Source organism: Epinephelus moara, chromosome 24, assembly GCF_006386435.1.
Source record: "Epinephelus moara isolate mb chromosome 24, YSFRI_EMoa_1.0, whole genome shotgun sequence".
In the NCBI taxonomy this organism is placed as follows: Eukaryota; Metazoa; Chordata; class Actinopteri; order Perciformes; family Serranidae; genus Epinephelus; species Epinephelus moara.
The window spans coordinates 5,802,886-5,816,764 of NC_065529.1; positions in this window are offsets into that span (position 1 = coordinate 5,802,886).

Below are 13,879 nucleotides of genomic sequence, written 5' to 3' on the forward strand. Positions count from 1 at the left end.
GATGTAGATGAGGGGTTTTGTGCCCTCGAGCATTCAAACAGCTGACATACTACCTGACTTCCTACAGATAACATCCCTTAGTTCTGAGCACAAGAGAACCCTCAGGTCAATACTGTTGCCTGTTGTTTATATTATAAGTGAAAATGTAGTCAGCAAGGTGTGAGACTGCAGCCATGTCGCCATCAGTATATGATGTACTGCACCTTCACTAATAATCTAAGCATGTGGAGCAGGTGTAGAGAGCAGAGCCTCAGGTTGATCCTGGTCTGCTGTAAACAAAGTGACTCCCATGGTGAGCGGCACTCACTGTCCAACCTGCACCAGGCATTACTGTAAGAAATGTTTTGTTTGAATAATTGAAGAGATGCAAAACAACATGAATAATTACGTGCCGCTCTCGCACTTTGTGTCATAGTGAATTAACAGAGAAGTGGCTGCTGCTGGGAGTGTTTTTAAAAGAGATGATAGACTTCTGATCAGGTGAAGAGAGTGTGTTAGCAGATTCAAGAGACTGATTATTTGTTTGGTTTCACACAGCCTGAGCTGGTGTTTCAAGACTGAAACATGTTTTCAGGAAGAAAACTACTTTAAACATACCACACTGCAGTATGATATGTTTAAAGGAATGGCTTGACATTTTGGGATATATGGTAATCTGATTTGTTGCTGAGAGTTACATCCTTTTTCTTCCAACACACCAGAAAACAGGTAAGTAAACAGCAGAAATGAGCCTGGAGGCCTGTGAACATTTTATATTTTTTACTCCTTTTTTATATCTGTTACTTATTCAGTCTCTCTTTCAAACTCTTGGATGAGTAATTTGGAATCATGTTTAAGCACTGCTTGGACAGAGACAGACATAATTGATGACATCGTCGTCACGGAATTGCGCCTGAAAAAAAGGGGCAAAGATGAGTATCCCCCCCCGGTGTCATGTTACCATCACTAGAACTGGATTGGAACCGATCGGAGCTGGAGGTGATTAATACCTGTTACAGTATGCAGAGTCATTTGTCTCGGGAATGAATGCCAATTGTAACCTTTCCCACTAAAGACAAAAGCCAGATGTTAGTGGGTGTTGGTGGGAAATGGGCTGTAGATGAGACGATCAACACCACTCTCATGTCTGTGTGCCAAACATGAAGCTCCAGCCAGCAGTCCTTTAGTTTAACTTAGCATAAAAAAGGGGGAAACAGCTAGTCTGCTGTTATACAAAGGTAACAAAATATAAAAATATTACAACAAATAAAAAAAATATTATAACATGTCTATTGCAGCTTCCAAATAAGTTCAAAAATTGCCACCAAGAGGCACCATAATGGGAGATATGATAAAGTCACTGTCTTTGGTTAAGATTTACTAACTGTTTGATGATCCAGGGAGCTTGGGTTGGTTTAAGAGTTGATTGATTAGCAGGATGTATGGAGAGATGCAGGATGATGCTATAAACTGATTGTCTTGACTGTCAGGTAAAAAACAAAATAAAAACAAAAATCCACAAAAACATTCTCCAAATAAACAGGCCTTTGCAAAAACAAACGTTTAAATCAATGGGGTACTAATAACTACATCAAACAATAAAAAACTAACCACATAGGCAGTGGTTAAAGACAATAATCCCATGGCATCTTCCACACTTACTTCAGCACACCTGCCTTAAACTAAAGGCTCCCAAGATGCCAGGTCAGGTGGTGCCTTAAAGTGACTCAAAATAATAGGAAACTAGGACTTACTAGAAATGGCTCCAACAATGTCAGATGGTAAGCTTAAGAGGTGCTGTTCCCCCTTGTTTTCTTTGTGCTAAGCTAAGCTAACTGGTTGCTGGCTGTAGCTTTATCGATCTTCTCATTTAGCTACGTCTAAGAAAGTGAATAAGTGTATTACCCAAAGTGCAACACATTCTCACTCAGACTTTGCCACATATTGACGTTTTGGTCATGGAATTTCCACGTCCACATACGACGTGCAAAGTACCCTGGGTGTCTTGGTTGGTGATGTTCTGGGACACCATGTTAAGTTCTGCCTGTTTCATGCATTGTGTTCTTTCAACATAGACTTCCATTTTCACAGGAAATTTAACGAGCCCCCGAACACTGCTCTCTCGCTTAAATGTCAGTGTTTGTTGGACCTATCCACCACCTGCCCCACTAGGACTTTCGCCGCCTTAACTTTCATCCTTGTCCCACTGCGTTTCCCTGCCAGGCAGCGTTTAACTATGTCGGCAACTGGCCACGTATCATGCTGACATTAAAGGACGCCTTTTTTTGTTGGTTTCTGACGCTACAAGTCACCGCCCAAGCGCCGGATTTCAACAACTTTGGAGTGAGACTGGGCTCCAAAGTGTCAATACGATTAATTCTACTACTATTCTACTACTATTTCATGGAACAATACAGCACTATTCACCAGAAAAAATGTTGGCATGGTACATTTCTGCGAAAAGTGCATCACATTAATATGTAGCTGAAACTTACATTTAAACGCTGTGGTTAACGTGTTGTAGGTGCTCAGTTATTGTTGGGAAAAGATCATGTTTTGGCTTAAAATAGTTGCACAATCCCTACCAAAAAAGCAGGCATGTCTTAAAAACAACAGCTTAACGTATCACTATCACAGCTGGAAATGCAGCCATGTCTCGGTAAAAAGCAACTGATATTGTGGCGCTGTCCCTAGTGGAAAAACAGCAACATGTCACCACAAAACATCCACGTTAGGTGCCTAAAAAGCTGTTGGAAACAGCAATGACTTGTTAAATCACAATCAGTTTTGTTGTTCATTGGTCTTTAACGTGGTCTGCAGCTTTGGTGTCGCACCATTCACCATCCCCTCCACCCACCGATGACAAAGCTCATGTATTAAGTCACTTTAGAAATGTTGATATGGCATGTATGAAACATGCAAATGTAATAAAGGCTATTTGGTTTGCAAAAACATACAATTGCAACATTTTCCTGTGGTGACTGGACTGAACAACATCAAAGCAGTGTCGCAGGCTGTCACTTACAACTATATATTTAAAGCATGTAATGGTCATGCATTATCTACGACTACAAAATCCATATTTTCTCAAATGAAACTGCTCACAATACACAAGCTTTCATTTTATTTTTGATTTAGAAACATCACTCATGCAGAAATTTAAATGGTAGTTTTGTGGCTCTCTGACTGAGTGAGTTAAAAGGACGTGCATCATTGTAAACTGTAGATAGCCTTTACTGCCAACAGTCTGAATTTCTATTCACTTCTCTCCTGCTCTGATTCCTATATGAGCTTTCTCTCCTTCCCTTGTGAATGCCTCTCCCCCTCCTTCCTTTCAAAAAAAGCTATCATTTAAACATGTCATGGGTAGTGTTTACCTGCAGTGAACCTTGATTGAGGAAGCCTGTGACTTTACACTGATGCCCTCCTAATCTGTATGACTGGCATGCTAATTTCTCTGACGCTGCCATTCAAAACACAAACATGAAATGTTGGTTTTAGAACCGGGAGACCTGGTAGAGTGAATTTCAAGTGCTTATTCAAATATTTCATTAAAATGTAAATTTTTACAACGCCGTACGTCTAGCTGTGCACAAGGCATGACTTAAGAAGTTATGAAGTTATAACAGCATTTCTCTCTCTGATGCCAATTAACTGGTGGGGGGACTATAATGTCCTTACCTTGTTTTATCGCTGCATAACAGCACGCCAACAAATGCATCACATGCAACAGGAGTTTCAGGTATTGACAGCTAAGATTGGTGGACTGGAAGAGAAAAAGAGAGCAAGTCAAACATGAAGCCTCCTAGAGAGTGGTGGCTAATCAATTCTCTTATCTTCACAAAGTGCAAATGAAGTGATTAAAATTAAGGTTATGCAAAAGAAAGGAGAGTGAGTGAGAATTGTAAATGAGTCATGGCCACACAGCAGGTTTATCTCAGACATTTGTCAGGGATAGAAAAACAACCTGCTTAAGGTGCACTTTACTCAAGGTTGGTACAGAAGCAAAGACAGGCTGTAATCATTTGGCTTTTTATACCTGATTGTGAATTTAACCATGGTGGATTATGTCATGTTTAACAGTTTACACTGAAAACCATATATCTGAACTAAGGCTGGGCAATGTATCGATATTATACTGATATTGTGATATTAGACTATATGTTGTCTTAGATTTTGTGTATCATAATATCTTAGGTGTAGTCTTTTCCTGGTTTTAAAGGCTGCATTACTGTAAAGTGATGTCATTTCCTTTCCTTTACCTACTTATTCATTATAGGCCTATAACTATGAAAAAAATCTCATTGTGAAAATATTTTGTAAAAGCACCATTAGTCAAACCTTCAGTATTGTTGCAATGTCAATTTTGAGGTATTTGGTCAAAAATATTGTGATATTTAATTTTCTTCATATCACTCAGCCCTTATGTGAAACTTTTGTTTCAGGTTCACAAATTCAGTTATCAAAGATGTTTAATCAGTTCAATTTCAGTTCAATTTTTTGTTTTTACTTGACCTGAATTATTAGATGTGGAAGTTTGAGTAACTTTTTTTTTTTTTTAAAAATTGTAGTGTTTGAAATTCATTCATTCATTCATTTCTGTAACCGCTTATCCAGTAAGGGGTCGCATTGGGCTGGAGCCTATCCCAGCTGACACTGGGCAATATGCAGGGTACACCCTGGACAGGTCACCAGACTATCACAGGACTGACACATAGAGACAGACAGCCATTTACTGTCACATTCGAACCAATGGGCAATTTAGAGTCACCAGTTAACCTGCATGTTTTTGGACTGTGGGAGGAAACCGGAGTACCCAGAGAAAACCCTTGCTAACACGGGGAGAACATGCAAACTCCATACAGAAGGGCTCTCCCACCCTGGGGTCCTCAAATGACCAAATTTCAAAGAGGGGAATTCAAAGATGGTTTTCAAATTCAAATATTTCAGTAGCTTAGACTTGGTTCAATGACCCAACTTTTTTTTTTTTTTTCATTTCTGTACCATAACTATTTCAGCATGTCACATTTTAGGTATTCCTCCAATTCTTTGACATTTATGATTCTCATTTACCTGTGTTACTATTTTATTTATTCATTTTAGGTAGAGTATCAGCCATTGCAATCATATAAGCCTACTTTATAGCCAATAGACTTTTTTCACAGCAGACATTTTGACTTGTCAGAAGAAGAAAAAGCACGGGTGAACATGATAACATTAATGATGAGTCAGTTCCGTTTAGTGTCCCAATAAGCTGTGCCAGGGAGCCAGCACACACAAGGTCAGCACCACTCCTAAGTGGAATGCAGCCATTATTGTTATAAAATACACCTGTGCTTTTCCAGCGTCTGCCGTGAAAAAGGTCTTGTTGTAGGATGTATTGACATAACTAAGTAACTTTGTAGCAAAGTAAACTATTTTAGAGAGACTACTTTAATAATTTGAATAAAGGTATACCCTAAAAAATCCTATTTATTGACTGACTTTAATAAAAACTGACTTATTGACAGATGATATACTGGCCATAATTCTATGTGTGCACATGTATGTGCCATTATCTATATTTATCTATACCCAGTGTTGACATTGCCGATAGATATCCAACTGACATTGTCCCAGAAACTCTGGCTGAAGAGTAAGTGATGGGGTTAGACATAGAATCTGATATCTTAGATAGAGACGACAGCGACTTTTGCAGATTTATCTTAAGCAAATATTTGGTATATATATATCTATATCTATATATATATATATGTCATGTGTCTGAAGGGTATTGTATGACATATGCTACAGTTTGAAAGAACAACATTTGATAAAGTCATAAAACACATGAATATCCCTGCAAGGCTTTTTCCTTGTCAATCAGATATTCATCATCTTCAAGTGTGTGCTTTCCAGAAGATGTATCAACGAATAAACAGTGGCATGTTGACTTTTAGGGTGTCTGTCTAGCTTATATTTGCAGTTTCCCCGCCTTGATCAGACACTGAAACTTCAGCAAAAAGAACCTCCGGGTTCGTATCGCTCGAGGTTCTTTTATTTCTTTATTTATTCTCTCATTTTTAACTTGCAGGGGGAAGAAGACAAAATGGTTGCAGGTGGTGATGAAAATAAGAGCCATCCATCATTATTTATTAGGCATGAAAAAGATACACAATAATGTAATTTAATCTCTCAGCAGACAATTATTTCCACATATTGATAACGCAATGCGAAAAGTGCCATGAATCCTAATATGATGTTTGCTTTTATTGGTGTATGATACAACCATAACAAATAATGTAATTGTATCAGGGAGAAAATGCGATTATTTGCACATGCTAACATTATAATATCAATCTGCTGCAGACAATGGTATCATATTATTTTGCTGTGCTTAACTAGTTACAATTTGCATTAACTTATTATGTCTGGCTGCCAATGAAGACGGCTCTCCCCCTCTGGTCTGTGCTTTTCTTAGTTTCTCATTACAGCTCGGTGAAATTTTGGAAAGTTTAAACTCCAGCAGCCTGCATGATTTCTGACTCAAAGTGCAGAACTTTTACACGGAGTTTTAATACGATTCCCTTTTCTGCCCGTGTGCTATAGCCTTTATTCAGCCTATTCATTTGCAGCCTCTATCTGAGCATAGATGACTATATCCAGTGCTCATCCAGGCCGGTCTGAGGTTAAAGAAGCACGACACAATAGACACGATTACTATGCAAATGATAGCGCTGGAAACAAAAACACCTTTTCCATTAAAAAGTAAAATGCTTTAAATATTTGCATATAGGTGCACTGATTTGGTTATTCACAATATCAAGATGATTAACATTAATGAAGGAGCGGCTTGATGCACTGACTGTCAGGCCACATCAGGCCACCTCTGTAACCTCCTCTGTGTTTTGCATGGTGAAGCATTCACGCCGTAGTGAACTAATGACCAAGTCAGCCCGTGTAAAATTAGACCGTGCATCTACACAAGTGACATTATGAGAATGTTTTATTGATGACTCATTATTAGCAGTCCAGCAGTGAGGTGAGTTTGATCCACCCAGAAGATGTAAAGTGTAATAATAATAATGCCTGCTTAATTATTAATACCAAAACCTAATCCATCTCTGCAGAGAATATGTACATATTTTAGTGTCTCATTTGAATTTTTGCAACAAACACACACCTTAAAACCATTAGACGGCTGCGGTAATGACAGGTTTAAATGGGCTGATTTTTAAGAATTAATGTGTTATTGCCACTGTACAGGCCGTGCTGAAAGAGAGAGGTCCCCCTGTTTATTCTGTTTGATTCTGAAAGCGTGCAGCGTCCCACTGCACGTCCCCGTAGAGAGGCGAGCAGAGCACACACTGTGAGAAGGCGTCATTCTGCACCGGAGGCTAGAGGAGTGTTTGCAAGTCATTAGTGGTTTGTAAATGATATTTGTTCCCATGTGACATATCATTTGAAATGGTTTTCTAATAATAACACCCGCTGATAATAAAATAAGAGGGCCCTCATGTTGTGATTATGCTTTTCATAAATTTGGTTTTGAAAAAAGAAGCAGGGAGACATTTCAATATGAATAAGTGCTCAATATGTTGATATGAATTTTCCTCTCAGATGGCGAACGCTGATGCTCCAAACGATAGCTCTGCTTTCAGCTCAGGTTTGGTTTGACCAGTGAGAGTGTCTCACGCTGAGCGGAATAAAACTTTGGATGTAACCTGACTCGGCTTTGTTGTAAAGAAAAGGCATCTTTCCTCTGAAGCTCACTGCACTGTAGCACAAGCAAAAAAGCTTGAACTGTCACCTCCTTCCTTAATGACTCCTGACAAATACCCTGTCTTCCTGCGGTGCCTTTCCTGTTCGCCACAGCACAGAGCTGAGACATCTTGGCACAGGACGCAGTGTGTCTGGTGAATGGGGAGCCATACTGCCGCTCTAACACCATTTGCCTTGTATTTTATGAAATGAACCAGCGGCTCGGAGATCAATAGGCCCCCGTGGTGAATGCGAACAACGCTGCTGGGTCCTTATCAGGAGCCTGCTGCCAATCTGTGGCAAGCGAAGCCTGCACCTTCCCTGGATACACCATTGGTCTTTGAAATTAAAGTTGACGCCTGTAATCCAGGGAAATGGTCCCTCTACTCTCGCTTAACACCGGTTTAGTTTCACCCCAGCTGATGATAAAGCATGACAGAAATACAGAGCACTATCTTCTTGCCGGGGTTGATAGGTTCTGCCAGCTTATCAGGAAACAGGCAGCTAACCTTCTTGTGCCTGGCCCGTGGACAAAACTGAGGAGTCAATTTACAAAAGAAGGCATGCCGGGTGGCTTGTAAATAAAACCATTCTTTCTTTACAGAAGACAAAAAAGTATATATATAAAAAAAAAAGGAAAATAACCAATTTTAGAATCCACCCAAAAGTGAGTAAATGTATAACACAGGAGGCTAAGCGCTAGTGATAGAGTGTATTCATGTAAATCCGCCCAAGCACAGCTGCAGGAAATTGACAGGGATCTACTGGAGCGCTTTGCCTGTAAAGGGTGGGATTTACATGCCTAACTAGGGCTTAACCACCCTCCCCCGAGTTTACCTGTTACTCTCTGGCCCCTGAGCACGCGTCTGGATGGGCTAAGGTTGCACTGCTTATTCTTAATGCCTTTTCATCCCCCCTCATATCTGTCAGTCTCAGAAATGAACTCATAAACTCCACCGGGGCTACTCACTATTGCAAAATTGGTTTGGCGTAACGGCACATCAGGAGTTTTGTTTGTTTCCTGCTCAGGAGGCCTCAGAACTTTCCACAGCAGCCATCAGATGAGCTTAAGTTACAGCGCATGTGTACGGCAGGATGTGACTGACGCTGAATGTGGCTGTGAGGTGTGAACGCTGCTGCAGGACTGTTTTATGGGTAATTGAGATCACATTAATGCATGTGTTCCTCCTGAGGAGAAAGTGCAAGTCTTTTCCTTTTGGACAGGATGTGGCTTTGGGCAGTTAGGGATGGTGGGCGTCGCTCCTGGGCTCCACAGCCCTCAGCTGAATTGCAGCCCCTGCAGGCTGATTCTGTAGACCGCCTGTGGCAGTTTAGACTAAGCAGAAAACTGTGTTTGGCTTTTTTTTTTTTCTTCGTGAAACTCACATCTGTACACGTAGAGCACACAGCAGTGAGCTCATGCCAAAGCAGTCTCAACAAAAACATCCAAATGTTTCCTCATTTGTTTTTTTCCTCTGAACCTACTGTAAGATCCCTCCAGATGATTAAAACACACAAATAGCTAGCACCAGTTCTATTAGGGCTGCCGTCCTATCACACAGGAACCAAGTGCTGATGCATAGCGTTCCTTTTTGCCCTGTGTGTTTTGTATTTTTCCCCTTCTAAACAATGATTTTCAGAACTGGAGCCGCCGCCAATAAAATTAATGGGAGACTTGCTGAGTCCATACAGGAAGTGGGCTTTTTAAATAAACACATTGTTTCCAAACTAATCCACACCCCTATTGTTTACAGACGGGGAACTGGGGTGGGTGCAGACCAGGCCAGTCCACCCCGATTAAACACCCCCCCCCACCCTCCTCCTGTCAAGGCTACTCCATTTCTAAACAAGAGGATAAAGATAAAACTGTCAAGCAGGACTTCACTTTGATGTTGTTTCAGGTCGGCATTAGATCAGTCAGTGATGTACAGTGGCTTTTGATTTTAAGTCCAACTGAAAATTTAATTCTCCTCACTTTTTGTGTAAGAAAACACACAATAATTGTGCATAGTTCTGAATTTTTCATGACAGGATAAACCAACTTCTGAACATGTGGAAACAGCATCTAAGCCTCGAGCCTCCACTTCTGTAAAACGTCAAACTTTATGGCCTTTGAACATTCATACATGATGTTTTTCTCACCTTCATGTCCACATGGTGTTAGCTACGAATAAGTAGAGACTAAGGATGTCTCTCTCTTTACAACATTCAACATTTGTGATGACCAGTCATGATGTATTTTAGTGGAAAGTGGAAGCTAGTTAGCCTACCTCGCTATCATTAGCATTGACTCTGACGAGACAACATCTTCTTTTCGTGCATGTTATTGCAACACCCCCTGACATCGGCAGCTCCTGTACAGTCTATGCCGTTTGTCTCACATTATAGGAAGGAGAGGAGCTAGCTAGCTTTAGCTGCCTTCCTTTCATGGCTGAGGGTGATGGCAAATGTCAGACCCCCAGTTGGTTAACTTCCTGTGTGGCCATTGGTACTTAACAAATATTGCACCAATCAAATCACAGTTTAGCCTGCTATGGTCCAGGCCAATATGTAACATTTTTCCGACTTACTTTAGATTAAAACCAGGGGTGCCGGCAGCCGCAATCTTGTACACACTGTGCGTAAATGTTGTTAATGATTTATCGTCCTATCTTGAAAATAAAATTGTGACAAAAACAGCAGATCATGTCTTTGGGTTCTTTTTTACTGATGATACTGTCCACTCACTATGACGCAAATACATATGGATGCAGATGATTGGCGCACGTCATGGGCCAGAGAGCAGTGTACGATAAACATTTCTGGCGCTCAGTTGTGATGCTAGCAATACGGTGTATCTTGTGTGTTAGCAAGCAAAAGTAGTTAAAAATGAGCAAACGAAAACAATTGAGCATTTTCAGGCTTTTGAAATGAGAAAGCGAACAAGCCTCAGCAATGAAGAACATGCAGAGAGAAGCAGGACAAGCACCGAGTCTCCTAACGTTACTGCTGTTAAAACTACAGAGGGGGTCCATGTCATTGGTTCGACAGCCCATTGGTTCGACATCCCATTAGTCCGACTGTCCGCGGTGCTGAACGGCTCGCGGCGGGCATATGGTGCGCCGCGACCGGCTTGAGGCGGAGCAGGCTCACGGCTTATGTGTTTGTCACTTTCTTTTTCATTTTAACCCACACCATGATCTTTTCCTGACCCTAACCAAGTGGTTTTTGTGCCTAAACCTAACCAGACCTTAACCACAGGGCATCATGATGATTTCGGAACGGACTTCGGAACAATGAGTTTAATATGGTCGGAACAATGGGATGTCGAACCAATGGGCAGTCGAACCAATGGGCAGTTTCCCTACAGAGGCTAGCAACCAGCTACATGGACAGGATCCGTGCGCTTTGCAAAGTGATTAGCCTCGGGAGGAATCTACCTGATATTGCTGGGCACGGCAGCTCTTTAGATGTTACTGAATCACTAGAATCAGTTCGCTAAAAAGATTCGTTCAAAAGATTCGTTCACCAGTCGCACTGTGACTGAACCAACGTGGCGTGCTACAGTACCAGTCTCTGGTACTGGCTACAGTCTCAGCCACGCGTTTTCTCAAACTGCAGGTTTTATTCACTACTTGTTACATGCTGTGTTATACTGTACTTGAGTTGTTGCTTGCTGTGGCAATTTAGCAAAGTTAAAAAAAAAGTTATTTCTCTCCGGGATCAAAAAAGTGCCTATTACACTTGAACACACCACACCCCCACTCTCAGCAGCTGCTGCTCTGCACTGACTGGTGAGTCTCACTCTTCTCATTACTGCTGCCAGCCTAACGTTTTAAGTTTGTTTATCTGGAAACTAAATCTGTTAAAACAACGGTGTGTGTATATGTTTATGTGGCTTGACTCCTGGCTACATTAGCCGTTAGCTTGGAGAAAATGGTCCCCATGAAAGTGTATCCCTGAGAGGCAGTTCCTCTCTCCCTGCAGCCTGGCTGTCTCTGCGTTGAGAATGATTCATCATTCACATGGACTGAATCTACAGTTCCAGTCCCGGCCTGTACGCTCGCTGCTGAGAGCTCAACTGAACTGAGAAAGGAACGAATCAGTTCTGGAAGTGATGCAGTTCAGTACGTTCACTTAAAAGATTCGTTCTTTTGAACGACACGTTCGCGACTGACACAGCACTACTACCGGAGGCTGTTCTGCAGGAGTTTGATGCAACAGGGAGACGCAGAATGAACTTCAAATAGGTAGGAATACTACTTAATTTTCTCATCTGGCCTTTTTATTGTTATTGCTGTTATGGCTGGGAAGTCTCAGCTTATTGGAATGAAGTCAGTTCGAAGGCCTTAAGTAATGTTAACTTATTGGCATGACAATAAGTAAGTCAGGCAACTAAAGGAATGTCACTCAGTATGTTTGTCAATCATACCACTCATGAAGTACAGGTTTTCCAAAGCTTTCAAAATTGTTTTCTTTTGTAGAGGCATGGTGGGGGTTTTAAACTAGGCTATTCACATAAAGTATGCATCTGTAATAATGTTTGGCTATTAGACATTGTTTGCTAGTCAGTTCTTTTAACCTAAAACTGTGGAGCATTAACAGATCCATCACCTCCGCCCTGCATAGCTGTGATCATCAGTCATTTTTGAGAGGCCCAATTTTTTAAGCTCTACGCGAGTGTGGTTCACCACGGAACACGGCCATCAAGGCCTTTGACATATGAAGGCGGGTCTAAAATAGGGTGGACAAACGACAGATACTCTAGGGCTTATGTGGTGTTCAGAAAAAACAAAAATATTCAGTAAACAACAATATTAGATCAATAATTAAAAAAAGCTATTCTTGTCCAACCTGGTCACAACTCATTGAATAGCAACGGAGTTAGTCTCCAGATACCAAAACACTAGGTAGCCTTTAGAGGCAGTATGAGATGCCCTGGGCAGTGGCATTTTCTGATGTTCTGACGTTCTAAGCAAATGCCATCGTACAAAAGGTGAGAAAGTTCAGAAAGGTCAGGCAGGTGTGAGGTGGACTGGTCAAACAAACCCCGGACTTTTAACCGGGAGATTGCTGTTTGTGTCCTGTGTGAAACCAAAAGTCAATTAAATCATTTTAACATTTAACATGAGTGCTGCTACGTGTAACATATTACACTAGTGACATATGTCATGTGACGTTCCATTACGCTTGTAACAAGCATACTTATTTGAGGCTAAACCATTTTCAAACCTTTTTTTTTCTTTCCCTCAAACCATCACGTACTTTTGTTGCCTAATCCCAAGGAAGTAAAACAAAAAATGAGGTTTTTTACATATGTTCTAAGTTTATTTTGAAATACACTATGTGCATTTCATGAGGGGGGCACTGTGCTTTCCCTGTGAAAACGGAAGCTTATTTTGAAAAAACAGAATGCATATAACAAGGGTACATTTACAAGAGGTCACTTAGCATCCGAAACTGATAGCGTCGACATGTAGGGCCACTGACCATTGAATGAATTAATGAGAATGTGTTGCCTTATTTGGACATATGGAGGGACCCACCAACATGCTGTTGAGTAATGACTTTAAGTCAAATGCAGTATTAAAAAGGTCTATGATTTTGAATGAGGTTTTCTTCTGGCTCACTTTACAGGATACTGTTCCAGCAGGAAAAAAAAGTTCTTTATGGGAATTAACAATTTTAGCCAATCAGAGCATGAGTCAAAACAAACACCTAGGGTATATATACTATTGATTTCTTATCAACATATTTCATTTCATTTCAACTTTAAAAATCCTACATTAGAAGAAATCCAATGATTAGAACATCTAGTTTTAAATGATCAACGAGAGTCAACATTAACTTCATAGAACATCTTCTATTAGCATGTAGGGGCCCTTATGTAATGAATATACTTTGCATGATCAAATTATCATCCCTGAATTTGAAATATCTGTGGATATTCAAAACCACTCTGTCAACCACTCTCACTTATCGCCTCCTGCATCGATTTTTGTTTCAAATACTACCAGTCACTTATACTTCCATTTACATAATGTCCGATGAGAAAATTTTGTCGGACAGATTGTAATTCATATCTCCACTCTGCGCTCGCTGGCCCTAATACTTCAGTTAGCTACCTCACATTTACATTTCAATCAGTGATTATAGCCTCTCCTCCTCTCACCCCGCTGAA